Raw genomic sequence first — 14,554 nt, 5'->3', positions numbered from 1 at the left:
AATTCCTGCAGCTCTGTTTCTGTCCAAGGACAATCAGCATCCACAGGATCAGCTACCCCTTTCTGACCCATTGTTGGCCAAACAATATTATCAAATTGACGCATTTGAGTTGTTCCTTCAGGTGGTGGGGTGTAAAAGTGCTGCTGACTTGTCATAAAATTGTTGCCCATGTGAACAGATTTGTTAGCCACCATTTGAGGAGATGGAGAAGCATTTTTACCTTTGTAATTAGATCCTTTATCTTCTGTGCAGGAAGGGTCTCCCTCAGTTGTCAGCATGCTTAAACTTGACAAGATTTTATCAAGGGAGGACTCCAATGTCTTGTTCTGATCCTCTTGCTTGTGAATAAAATTGTCCTTAAGCACCATCTTCTCCTGCTTGGTGAATTCAGTTCAAGCAAATGCTCTCCCCAAATAGATCCACCAAGAATGTCATCGCCGCCAAGGTTACGGATTTGGCCGAGGGATTTTACACAAGGACAGGCCTTGCAACCCAAACCAAAGAGTAACCTTCCTCCAACGCCTCCTCGATGAAATTTCACTCGGGGTTCCGGAATTTTACACAAGAACACTGTCTCGGAACCCTAGCCCGAGTAAATTTACCGATTGTGTAGGGAAAGATTGGGTGTTGGCCTGAATTTGGGTTGGATGGTTGGGATTTGGTTGAAATTTGGGTGGGATGGGTGGGATTTGGGTCAAGGATCGATGGCTCTGCTACCAATTGAATGGGATCGAAGATAGAAGCAAAAGAAACAGCAAGAACAGCAAGAACGCAGGCAGATTCAAAAGGGGAAAGGGGAAACTGACGAGGGAGAGCAGCTCTTTCACTTACAGGAGGAATCTTCAGTTACATAGTAAGCCAGCCACAGCGGCGGCTAGAACTACTGCTACTCGAGGGATAAACTAGGGTCTGTGTTCTTCGATAATGACCCGGTTCAACCCCTGTTAGCTATTACATAGCGATTCAGTTTTTACAGAGAAGTACTCTGAATGGCGAATGGAGTAGTCAGAAGGCTTCAGTATCCTGATGGAGTAGTCTGATGGAGTAGCCTCCTGATGGAGCATTGTCATTGGGGCAATCTGGCAAAACAACTTCTGCCACCATTGGAGGAGGAAAGCCATACAAAGCTTGGAAGGGAGTCATGTTGAGAGATGTGTGATAAGATGTATTGTACCACCACTCAGCTGATGAGAGCCAATAGAACCACCTTCTAGGAGCAGTGAAACACATGCACCTAAGATAGTTTTCCAAGCACTGATTTACTCTTTCAGTTTGTCCATCAGTTTGTGGATGATATGCTGAACTTAAATGTAATTTGATGCCCATTGATTTGAAAAGTGAATGCCAAATGTGACTTGTGAAGATTCTATCTATCAGTCACCATAACCATTGGTTGTCCATGCAACTTGAACACATTATCAAGTACTATGGGAATGACGTCAGTAACAGTGAATGGATGACTCAAGGGTAAAAAATGGGAGTACTTTGTGAATCTATCAACCACCACTACTATGACATCTTTACCTTTTGATTTTTGTAAGCCTTCAATGAAGTCCATGGATATGTGTGTCCAAGCCATATCTGGTACTGGGAGTTGTTCCAACAATCGTGGGCAAGGGGTGTGTTCACTCTTATTCTTTTGACAGATAGGACAAGCTTTGACATAGTCTTTGACAGCTTTGTTGAGCTTAGGCCAATAAAATACCAGCTTCAGCCGTTGATAAGTAGCCCTTTCACCTGAATGACCTCCCAAGGCTGACTTATGAAAATTTTCCAATAGTTGAGTCCTCAAGGAGTCATGTTGGCCAATTACCACTTTGCCCTTATATATCAACACCCCACTTGTTAATGAGTAGTGTGGGACAGCCTGACTGTCCAAACTCAGTTTTGTTATCAAGTCCAAGCAATTAGGATCATCCTTGTAACTGTCAATGACTTGTTCCACCCAAGCTGGTATGACCATAGAAATGGCATTGATTGATGGACTAAAGTCAACTCTGGATAAAGCATCAGCTACTCGATTTTCCTTGCCTTTTTTATATTCAATCGTATAGTTGTAACCCAGCAATTTGACTAGTAACTTGTGCTGAATTCCCGCAAGTAATCTTTGCTCATGAATATACTTCAAGCTTTGTTGATCAGTTCTGATAATCACAGAAGTGCTGGCCAAATAATGCTTCCATTTCTTTAAAGCCTCCAAAATAGCCATTGCTTCCTTTTCATATGTGAACAAAGCTGCAGCTTTTAGGTCCCAGAGTCTTGCTAAGAAAAGAGAGAGGCCTGCCATTCTGCATCAACACAGCCCCAATGCCAGTGCCACTAGCATCAGCTTCCAAAAGGTCTTCAATGATAGGTATTGGATATTTATTTTTCACTGTATTGGAGTTGAGTTGCCTAAAGCCCACACATAGTCTCCAAGTGCCATCCTTCTTTTTCACCAAGATAACAGGGGATGAGTAGGGGCTGACACTAGGTCTGATCATATGAGCTTCCAATAAATGCTGAATGAGTGCTTCCATTGCATTTTTCTAGTGATGTGGTAGTTTGTAGGGTCTTTGATTCATAGTTTTGGTCTCATCAAGCAATGGTATGGAATGGTCCACACCTCTTTCTGGTGGCAGCTCCTTTGGCTCAATGAAAACATCCTTAAATTCATCCAAAACCTCTTGAATTTTGGCTGGAACTGAAACTGAATGGTTGCTGTCATTATCTTTGGTGTTGTTTAATACCAGCACAGCTCCCACTGCTTTCTTCTTGTGCAAATTGCATAGTTTCCTTATGCTGATCAATTGACAACCATGAGAAGCACTTTCATTAGTAAATGTAATGATTTCTTTGCCCTCTCTTGTTATGGAGAACTCCCATCTTTTTAAGTCCAATCCAACTGGACTATGAGCATATATCCAGTCAGCTCCCAAAACCACATCAAATCCTTTGACTTCTAATAATCTTAAATCAGATTTGAAGGTGTAGCCTTGAATTGAATAGGGACAAGCTAAGCAAGCAGAAGAACTCAACATTTCAGTACCATTAGCTGCTGCCACCTTCACTTTTTCAATTTCATAAATTGGCAGAAAGTTTCAGGGCAAATTTAGTATTAATAAAAGAGATCACTGCCACTGTCTACCAAAGCAGTAGCATAAGCGTTTCCAAACTTCAACCTTAAAGTGAATGTTTTGGCTTGCGAATATATTCCAGTGAGAGCATGCATGGATATTTGCACTGTTGGGATAGTTTCAGCATCATGATATTCACCATCATCAGTTGTGTTGCCATCTTCCACAAGTTCCACTTTCTCTTGGCCCTCTTTTTCCACCAATACTACTGAAAAGAGTGTTTTACCTTTGCACACTTTGGCATGACCAGGGACCCATGGTTCCTTGCATGTAAAGCACTTGCCTGCGGCTCTAAGTTCAGCTATGTTGTTTGGAATTTGCTCTTTCTCTTTGGTGTCCTTTTGCCAATTTCTCTGGGGTTTGTAAGTTGGATGGAATTGTGGAAGCTTCCTAACTTGTGGGTGGGCTTGTTCCAACCTTCTAGCATACCAAAAAGCAGTAGTGAGATTTGTAGGCTTGTGACACTGAAGATGGTGTTGAATAGGTTCCTGAAGCCCGGACACAAAACTGCTGATAAAGTAAGAATCATGCAAAGATGGGTTATCTCTTTTAACCAAGCCCATGAGTTCTTCAAATTTGGTTATGTATTCCTAAACAGTCCCATTTTGCTTCAGGCCATGAAATCTTGCAATGACTTCATAAGGTGATTCCTCATTAAACCTATCACCTATCATCCTGCAAAATTGGTGCCATAGGACAGCAGAAGCATTACATCCAGTACCCCTCCACCAAAATTCTGCTTTCCCAACAATGTACATGACAGCAACTTGGACCCTACTTTCATTTGGTACCCCAACCAACTCAAAGTATTTTTCAGCCTTTCTGATCCATCCATCAGGATCTGAGCCATCAAACTCAGGAAAAGACAACTTGGGTCCTTTTGCTACCAATCTTTGTTGTTGCTGCAATTGATGAGCAAATTCTGAATTCCTGCTCTGAATAGGCTGAGAAGTAAAAATTTTCTTTGGAATACTTGGACTACGAGAATAATGCATGAGCAAATCTTCCACAATAATGCATGAGCAAAGGGATGACTACGTGGACTACGAGAAACAAGCGATAACTTCTGCAGACCACTCATCAATCGAGTACGATAACAACTCAAAGATGCGATTCCTGATCAAGTCAGCAGAAGAAAGTACTCTCACAAGAGAACTAGTGGGAAATACAAAGGCAAAATTCTCCCAAAAGATCATTGTACAGAGACACAAGTTCAGGAGCGATTACAACCGAAGGGAGCCTAAGACTACTGCAAGTTAACGAACTTGGCTACCTCCTCGGCTATGGGGTCTAACTCCTCCAAGTATTGCTTATACGTCTCGTCCGAACAATCTGCAGCAACACCTTCCGCAACCAGGGAAAGATCTGCTTTGGGATAGAAGGACTTGATGAATCCTAAAAGCTGCTTGGATATGGATTTCGCCATGCCCTGGATCAAGCTGGTTATCTTCCCCGGCGCATCCCTGATCCTGTCGATCAAAGGACGAGGCTCTACTCCGTCCGCAGGGGGCTCCACTAGGTTCGCCACGAGTTGTGCCGCGTCTGAAAGCTCCTTGATGGTGGTCATAGCCCTGACTAGACCGACCTCACCATCTTGGCGCATCTTGGATTCCTTCTCCAAGTCATGCTCCACCTTCTCCAGCCGAGCCTTGAGTTCTTCAAGCTCCTCCAACTGCCGGCAGTACGCGTTCTTCCAATCGGTGATCGTGTTTTTCAGCAAAGTCTCCTGGCTTTTCAACTCTGCACCAAAGCAATGGGCGGTCAAGAAGCAGGCTACATACAACATACAAGCTATGGATCGCAAACATGAGTACTCACCATCGACTTTCCGGTGCAATGACTTATTACGCGCAACAACGCGCGCTTTCTCTCCTTCATACTCCCGTCGTTCAACTTCGAACGACACCATGGCACCATCATACTTCTTCATGAATTCCGAAGTCCGCCGGCGCTCCTCGCTAATCTCCTTCTCCAGAAGCACAACGCAGCGCGCAGCCTCATTTTGCTCCTGCAGAAGTTGTACATTCTGGCGAGACTTCTCAAACAGATCCTGAGTACAGAGAAATCAGTACTCTAAAGCGGATTTTTCAACTCAAAATAGAGGAAGATGTCGGCTGAGTTCAAAACTCACCTTGGTATACGTCAACAAACGCTGATTTGCCTCAAAAACAGAGGATATAGCCTGCGGATCAAACAAGGGGCTCTCGAAAGCCTTGACCTCCCTCTGCGGCATCGGATCTTCAGCCGCGGAATCAGTCCTCGCACTGGGCTCCAAGACTAGTTCCTGACTAAATGATGGCCCCACCTTAGACAATGTCTCCGTAGCCACCCCAACGGACTCAAGGGCACGCGCAGCCTCAAGCTCGGGGGCTTCAGTACTCGCAGCACTGACAGGAAGGGCGTCCAAAATGTCTGCTGTAGAAGGTCCTTCAGCCGATGTGGCTTCAGGCAACAGCTCGGGAGTAGAAGTCTGGGAGACTACCGGCGCCGCATCTTGAAGAGCGCCGACCACATCCTGCAATAAAGCAGCCGCTAGAGATGTAGCACTGGGATCCGCGGCGGGCGCTGGGTTCTCCTCTGACAGCCCGATAACAGGCGCAGAAGCGGGCTCCGCGGTTGAGTGGCCTCCGCCATCAGCAGCTGTTTCGGTGCTCACCGCTCTAGGGTCAACATTTGAAGATGTCCTGCACACAACAAGACATAAGAGTCAGAGAAAAACTACTCGACATCAAACCAATACTCAGCAATTGCGAGGGTACTCACTTGGTCGACCGACGAGGGACCAGGGAACGTTTCCCCATCAAGGGCTTCGGCACGATGCTGGGGGCTGGTATATTCATTGGGGCAGGTGGCGGATTCTCCAGATTGTCGCCAATACCTGCAGCAATTAGTTCAGCAACGGCGGCCGCGCAACTTCTACTACTACTCGCGTACTCACCGCCAACAGAAGCTTCAGGCAGCGTGGCGTCTGACACTGCCTCTGGTGTTTTTACCACCTCACTCATGTTCGTCTCTGCCAAACCAGCCACACTATCAGTCACCACCTCCATTTCGACAACCGCATGATGGGTCACTGTCTTCGACGCCATGGCTACGTCACTGGCAGCCATCTCCGTCATGACATCTGCATTGCCAGCTGCTGCTTCCGCTGTCTCGACTACGTTGTTGACAGTCATTTCAGCGGCGTCAAACACTGCATCAGCAGCCGCCTCAACATCTTCAACTACTTCATCAGTTGTCTACAAAAGAAAAAATTAAGATAAGCAATCGCGACTACGCAAGACAAGTCGGAATGTACTCGTAACTCCACAATTTGTCCATCAGTTTGTGGATGATATGCTGAACTTAAATGTAATTTGATGCCCATTGCCATCATTCTAGCTTCCATCTATACCCTGCCAGCGTCCGTTCGTCGACTCGCGCCATCATCATCCTCCCCGCTTCGATGCGTGTCTTCTTTGTTGCGCCAAATACATCCACGCATTACAAAATTATAAGGGTTCCTTTGGTAGGGCTTTTTAAAGTGCTTCTCCACCAATTTTTAGTTAAGCCTACCAAAGGAGCAACCTTAAAATGGTTTCACCACCGAAGTTCGGGAAAAGTCACAAAATGGCTTACACTAAAGAGAAGGAACCAAAAAAGTGGTTTCACCGACTTTTCCTCCCTCTCCAAGTATTAATTGATCATAAAATTACCCATATTACCATTAAGAAACCGTTTTGCCAAACACTTTCCAAACCAGCTTCAGCTCTACCAGAAAAATTGCTCCACTAGAGCAGCCACAATCCTACTAAACGAGCCTTAAGAATTAAGAACTTGAGATGCTGCATTCCAGCAGGCATCCTCACCTTGGCCTTGATTGCACTGGTAACGAAGTTGTGCAATGCAGAATACAAGTACATTTGGTTACACTGGTCGACAACCCAGTGTCTCGTGGCTACATCCTTCGCAACGTCGGCGTTCGAAAAAAAATCGGCAGTCAGCACTACTACACAAAAAGTTTTGTAGGGACGAGCTCTTTTTTCCTACGAGCGGACCAAAAGGTCAGCCACCTCTAATAACTCAGGCAACTATTGTATCAACTGGTCTATCCTGAAAATGCATTTCCAGGAGCGGATCAGGAGACGAGCCATCCCTAAAAGTTGGCCACATTTGCAGGCGCAGATGAGTGAATCTACCGCACATACAAATAACCATTTTCTAGGTTGGACCATAGAGTCGTTCGCCCTTGGAAACAAGGGGCTATTTCCATGGACGAGTCACCTCGTGCTTCGCCCTTATAAATTTATTTACAGGTTCAGACATAAGTCTTTGAAAAAATTTCACCTGATACAAACGCTAGTTCAAACAACTCTCCTCTCTCTCTCTTATCTTTTGCCTTATCGCTTCTCCTCATCTCTCCCGTCCACCCATCTAAACCTCCTCTTCCTCTCTTCCTTCCTTACCTCTTCTATCTCCCCTCGGTGGCTGCTACCTCCACTCTGCTCCCTCTATGCGAGAGCATAGAAAGATGAGATGGCTGCGGGCTGGAGGCGGCGCGGGCAGGGGGAGCAGCGCTAGTAGATGGGCGCGTAGCGGCTCAGATGGCGTGGTGCAGGCCCCCACGCATAGGCGGCGCTACCGGTACAGCTAGACAGTAGGGCAAGATGGTCCCCACGAGCAGCGGCGACACTTGGCTCGGCAAGCGTGGAGAGGATGGAAGAGAAAATTGAATGGTAAATTTCACCTGTGACTTGTACAAAATTATCATAACAAATTGTACAGCCAACTAAACATAACTTTTGTACTAGCTTGCTTAGACTGACAAGCAAACAAATTACGGTCCCGTTTGGATTAGATTCCAGATTCTCAAAAGCTGGATTTTGCTTTTGCTTTTAAAAAACTAGATTTTAGGTAGAATTTGATGCGGCTGCTTGGATGAGTAGATTCTAAATCCTGATTCCTGTAATCTAAGTCTTAGGACCAGCTTCTTGTTTTTTAATCAAGGTTGGTCACATTATCCTCATTTATCAATACTTGATATCATTTAGACTCAAAGACAAATGCCCTCCTATTATAACTTCTTTTGACTTGTTTCTTTCAATTGATAGATATCTAATGGAGTCATGCTTCAAGGAGAAGGCCAGCCATTTGTGTTGAATGTCATAGTGCTTAAATCGTGCTATCTCATTTTTGGATTCATTGCAATGCCATTGGGCATACGTCTACTTACTTGGAGGGTAAATAATGTTGTATTTGGACTTGCCAGTTTTAGTTGAATCATGCAGTTTATGATTGAATAACATTAGCCATTATAACTCTTTTCATGTTCCTATATTTAAGGTTCAGTAGCCTTTTTGTCCATTGTATATGTTGGCAATTGCCAAGGTGAGTTCTAAACTCACACCTCACAGCACACTCATACACACACAGGCAGAGGTAGTAGATGAGCACAGCACAGCACGCACACACACACGCGCGCGTGCTGTTGCTGCTCATCTACTCTTTATAGAGCTCAACTAGAGTACAATATGTAATGAGTAGAAGTACCATCTACTAGTACTATACATGACAGGGCATAATGCCCTTCTACTCATGGCACTGCTGCCATATTCGGCTGGCAGTGGCCATCATTTGGCCAAGGAGCTCACATGCTCCATTGACTTTCAGCAAAAGACAAAGTGCAGCAAGAGCAATTATTCAACAGTATTACAGTATACAGTTTGTATTTGTTCTATTTATTACTACATACACATGTGAAATATGGCCTCTTTATCTTTACTATATCTGTAGATGATCCAGGCTATGCAACTGGATTACAAGTTGTGCTATTATTTATTGAACTCTGTATTTGCACCATTTCTCACAGAGCAGGTTCATTATCATCAGTTCATGCAAAACCTCTTCTTGATTTATGTGGCAAAGGTGGAAAACTAATAGAATTCATCAGTTTTGTGCCTACTTAAGATTTTTTTATGCCAGTTATATTTCCACCTATAAGGAAAATAAGCATTTATCAGTTATTTCCCCCATTTTTCTTAATTGAACGTATACTAAGCGATTTAGCTCATCTTATTTGTACCATCCATGAATTCTTTTTTGACATGATTTTTTTTTTATCTCCCTTCAATTTTTGGACTTGGAAACAAGGACTGGATTTTATGAAAAGCTCATTGCAACTTTGGTCTTAACTTCTTTGTTTCCATCCATTATGATGTCATTTGTGGTAATACCTGCAGACACCTATTACTGCTTACCTTGGAAAAACCATTTGCGCCTTGCAATGAATGGCTATTTACAAGTTTGTAGTTACTTTCGAAGGTGCCTATTGAAGATAGCTGCAAACACATCTTTCCAACAGAAAGCCTAAAAATAACACCATCTGTTGAAATATCTTTGAAACCAGAGCTGCCGAAGGTAACTGTTTCCTATCAATATAATAGATGCTGCTGCCATAAGACATGTTCTCTAACCAAGATGTCTATAATATCAGGGAATACTTACTGAAATATGCAAAGATTTATTGGCTTCTCCAACAAGGGCAAACGCCAATCTTAAGGTATTTCACCCCTGGTGTCTATGCGCATATTGTAATCAAGATCTTTTGCACCTGTAAATTCAAAATATTCATCCATGCCACATCTTTGATCCTATGTCAAACTCACCAATTTATTCAGCAAACAGTGGGCCCTTTGGATCCCTTGCTTAACCCTTGACCACCATCCAATAATTGCTATGTCCAGGGTCATTTCATTATAATAGATTTAGCTAGATATCAGCATAATGTAGAGTCAGAACTTTCTAGGACCATGAACTCAGGACTTGTTCACATGATACCTCTCTAGTCTTCCTTTGTATTTACTTTTTTAGGGATGCTGGGTCTTGGTACAAGTAACAGTTTTCAGTTTGTATTTATATGGATTTCTTCTTTCTTGACCATGTTTTATTCCATGTGCTTAGTCAGTCTATTTGGGAGTTTCTTTGTTTGACTGTTCCTGGGACTTATGCTTTTTTGTGCTCTGATGGTTGACGTGGCGGAAGTTTGCATGACCTTTTTGGAGAAGTTTTTCATCTAATTACCTGTTTTTGTAATGCACTTGCAAATTTTCATGATTAACTATTAGCTTGGTATTTTTCTCTTTAAATGGTGCTGAAATGAGTCATTCCTATGCTGTGCCTTACAGAATTTGGCAATGGGCTACCTAAGGTCTGTAGATGCTTCTGATCTTTGTGAAGATGACTTATCTGTTTCATCTGTTGCAAAAAAAACACAGGTAAGTCTTAAGCATGCAGCTTTATTTATTTTAAATAAATATCTGAAATGTTGGAAGCATATACAAAAATTCACTGCAATTTGTCTTTAACTCTACATCTGAAGGTATTTGTCAAACATTCATTTGGAACACTATCATTACAAGTGGATTTAGCAAAAGATGTGCTGTTTCTTAAGGAAGTCGTCGAGAAAAGGTTGCAGAGGAGTGTTTCCGATGAGTATTTTGTTTATCATCTAAAAGAGTTAGAACCAGGGAATACCTTATTATCATATGGAATAAAAAGAGATTCCCACATATGCCTAACGCCTAGGCTCCGTGGTGGTCGTAGGAGGTGAGTTAGTCATTCTTAAGCCTATTTTTTACTTACACATTCAGATACAAGACTATAATTGCAACTAATATTTGTAGATTCAAGACACTTCTTCGCTTTTTCCTAAAGCATAAGAATGAACTATTAAAACTCGTTGAGTTGCCTGATGGATCTCATTCAGTGGAGCTCACATATGTGGGTTGCATGCTCTTAGCCAGCTGGCTATGCTGTTTTCTTAGAGCTTTCGCATCTGGAAAATCTTGGGCTGGTTCATTCAACTTGTCAAGTTTTTTGGTCCATAGATGGAGGGTTCAGACTTTAAAAAAACCAACTAAGTACCTCAACCCAAGAAATTTGTACAAGGATTGCACAGGTTTCACCAGATTTTTGAGAGTCATGTTTGTGTTGAACAACCAGCTTCCTCCTTATCTGCTACAGTTACTAAACATGTTAGAGAGCTTAACCATGGAGGACCTTACAGCAGATACATTCTTTGCTCTTGCAACACACTTATCACTTGTACCTTCTCTGAATCGTGTTAGCTTGGTATACTTGATTAAAAGAAAACATGATGGATGTTCCTTTACAGAACAGAAGCGCTTTAAAACTGAAGTTGACAGATGCAGTATGCAATATGGATGGCTGGAAGATCTTTTATGGACCCCTCTGTTCAGGGATGTTATTGTTGGTGGATGGCGAAGGAACGTTGTATACCACCCTAACCACCATCAAACATTCATCTTAATTAGAAATTATAATACACATGGGCCAGAATATTCTTGGATTGATCATGATCAATGGTTCAGTTGCAACAACAATGGCATGGAGTTGATGGTGCCAAAATATACACTTGATTATCTTCTGGAAGTGGTTGATACCCTAATTCAAAAAAAGTTCGACATCAAAGATGAGTATGTATATCTATATCTGCTTTCAGCTTCAAACCTTACTGTATTTTACAACAAGTTCTGAAATTTTCTTTGTTGTAGGTTAATGGCATGCGCAATTTCTTGTTGTGCTCGAGAAGATTGGAAGAAACGGATAAGGGAGAACAACTCGGACAGTTACAAAAGATGCTGTAAGAAAAGACGGAGCAGTTCTCTAATTGATCCTGAGAGGTCTGATAAGACAAAGAAGAGAAGACGTGCTGAAAAGTCTGACAGAAGAGGATCAAAGAAAAGGAAGCAACTGTAAGGTAAAAACCTAAAAACTGACAGTTCAATCTGACAATCTATGAACTCATGCTTCAAGCTGGTTCTCTATCGTGCAGTATCTGTATGATATGTTACTGTTCTGTATTCGTACTTCTGTTTACTTCTAGGTTGTAGGACTTGTATAATAGGTCAGTTCTTAAATATATAGCACCGTTGACTTTTTACTCAAACTTTGACCAACAATATTTATTTAATCAATCAGTTTGGTAAAGTGAAATGACCATCACAATATCCAACACTCAAAACTACATTATCTATTTGCACAAATACTTGTATAAAAGACAAAAAAGCCAAACAAAGGAAAAAAAAGTCAACGGTGTCATATATTAAAGAACAGAGGTAGTATTTGTGAACGATGAATGTCAGTTGTCTGTTTCTTGATATTATCAGAACAGTTTATGGTATTATTCTGGCAAATGTAGCGTTCTGTCTGTTTTGAGTGGGCAGGCACCATACCACAGAACACTCCTAGGATGAACCTCTGTTTAAGTTCAGTTTGACCATAGTTTCTGATCTCTGGTTTAACCCCTCATCAAAAACAGGGGCTTAGCTTCCTTGCAAATGGCAATCATCAGTAGGAATAATCTGATGTAGTTGTCTTGTGATAGAATTTTTATTTAATAAAAGATCAAAGAGGGGAGTAAATGGAATTTCACTGCATGGATTGCTTCAATAATATGCAATAATAAGCTGATATCATGTCTATGGTAAAAGGATTCTTATTTGTTATAGGAAATTCTATTGGCATACTAGTTTACCTCTAGGATTATGTGGTACCTGTATTTTATATCATCCATACCAGAATATTAGTGAAGCAATGTTAAATCCCATGAACTATTAGTTGGTTACTTTTGAGTCTTAACACATGTCAAAATAGAGTCAAATGCTTTCTGTTGGCGGTGCATATTTTCGTCTCCCACATTATAGAAGAAATTTCTTGAAATTCTCAAGTGCGGTGGTGCTTTAGACTTTACATTCAGGAAAAAAGGTTATTCTCTTGGATAAGTTCTCCTTATAAAAAGTGTTTTTTATGGCATTTCTCCTTGAGTGTTGTTCCTCTTCTTAAAAACATGGGGTGTACATTTTTAATATTTTGATGGTTGTATACTTAATATGAGATTTGGAGATGCTGAGTTTTTTAGTGCTAAGATTAGGCAGTTTTTTTCTTTATAATTTATATAATTAACTATGGATCTGAAGCTACTGAGAACTTAGTGATAATTAGCAAGTATGAATGGGTCGATGAATAGAGTTCAAAGGTAATTTGTTACACCTGACTTCTATAAAAAATGTTACTAGTTGAGTTTGAAATGTTCTGATGTGACTTTACCTATTAGTAACTTCATCTAAAAGTGCTAATGATTTATCTGGTGACATCTGATCTCTGTGGATTTCGCTTGGTTTTATGGATAGCTGGGGGTAAACTTAATGTTATGTTTCAAGGGTGGATTTCACTAATGTTGTTTTCTTTAGGGAAAAATTTAGGGTGTACAGTTAATATTTTATCATCATAGTAGTAAATTGTTGCAGCTCAGCTTCTCTTGGGGTCGATGGTTTTAGTGAAAAGACTAAATTAACTTTGATGTTTATAAGCTGAAGATTCGAGCAATTAGGGATATAGTCTTGATTCTACAAGCTCTTTTTCCATGTGTTTGGTAATTTATTGCAGAAAAGGTGACAATTAGTCTCCTTGAAACCTGAATCTGGTGCTTCATTTCCTGAATGTGATGCTTGTTTTGGGAATTTCTCAGGTTTTAGGTTAGTAGTTATATAAATTCAAGTGGACTTGTGCCTATGCGTTGAGTTTACCAAATTGTTCCCTAAATGATTAAGCATGATAGTTTGTATTTAGTCCGTCATTAAAAAAATATGATGTCTTTATATGCAGGTTAAGATATTCAGATAGTCTTATCTTATTTAGAATCCCCATTTGTTGAGTTCGTTTTGAAATCAAGTTTTGCTTTGGTGCTTTCATGTCCAGAAGGATGGCCCGTCTGCCTGGCAGCCACCGCGAAGGATAGGATGGCAGCCACTTCTCCATTGATGAACAGTTTGCAGCATTATTCAAATACTGTGTAATATATGTCGTTTTTACCGTTTTACTTTGCCAGCTATGTAACAGTAAACACTAAACAAAGTTAACCACACTGATGTCGAGAACAGGCCGACATATAAGCTGATCCTGGTGCCTGTACTATTGGTGCCCTGGTTTGAGGATGGATTAACGCATCACCTTCTCAATAACATTTTTGTTTGGTTTGAGTGATGAAATAGATTGCTCTATCACCATCTCATCTCACAAGCACATGTTTTTAACTTGATAATTAGGGACGAGTTAACCCCATCAAAATTCATAGAATGATAATGATGCATCACTTCATTCTAGACCTGCTATTCCTTAAAAGCTGTAGACAATGATGCATCACTTCACACCTATTGTTCTCTAGTTCTTAGTAGTAGCTTTAGAACCAACATCGAAGTCATGTTGGTTCCTTATGTGCTGGTTCTGTTGGTGTTAACTTCAGTTGCGTTGCTGTATCTTCCATATTAGATGTTGAAAACATTTATCAGGTCAGTCATCATAGCGTTTCTAGTCTATATAAGAATGCATAAGCAACGTTTCTCGATTTGGAATGGGATGCAACAGATCAAAGCATGCAG

The sequence above is a fragment of the Setaria viridis genome, chromosome 8 (assembly GCF_005286985.2).
Source record: "Setaria viridis chromosome 8, Setaria_viridis_v4.0, whole genome shotgun sequence".
Taxonomy (NCBI): domain Eukaryota; kingdom Viridiplantae; phylum Streptophyta; class Magnoliopsida; order Poales; family Poaceae; genus Setaria; species Setaria viridis.
This window is presented reverse-complemented; position numbering follows the sequence as displayed.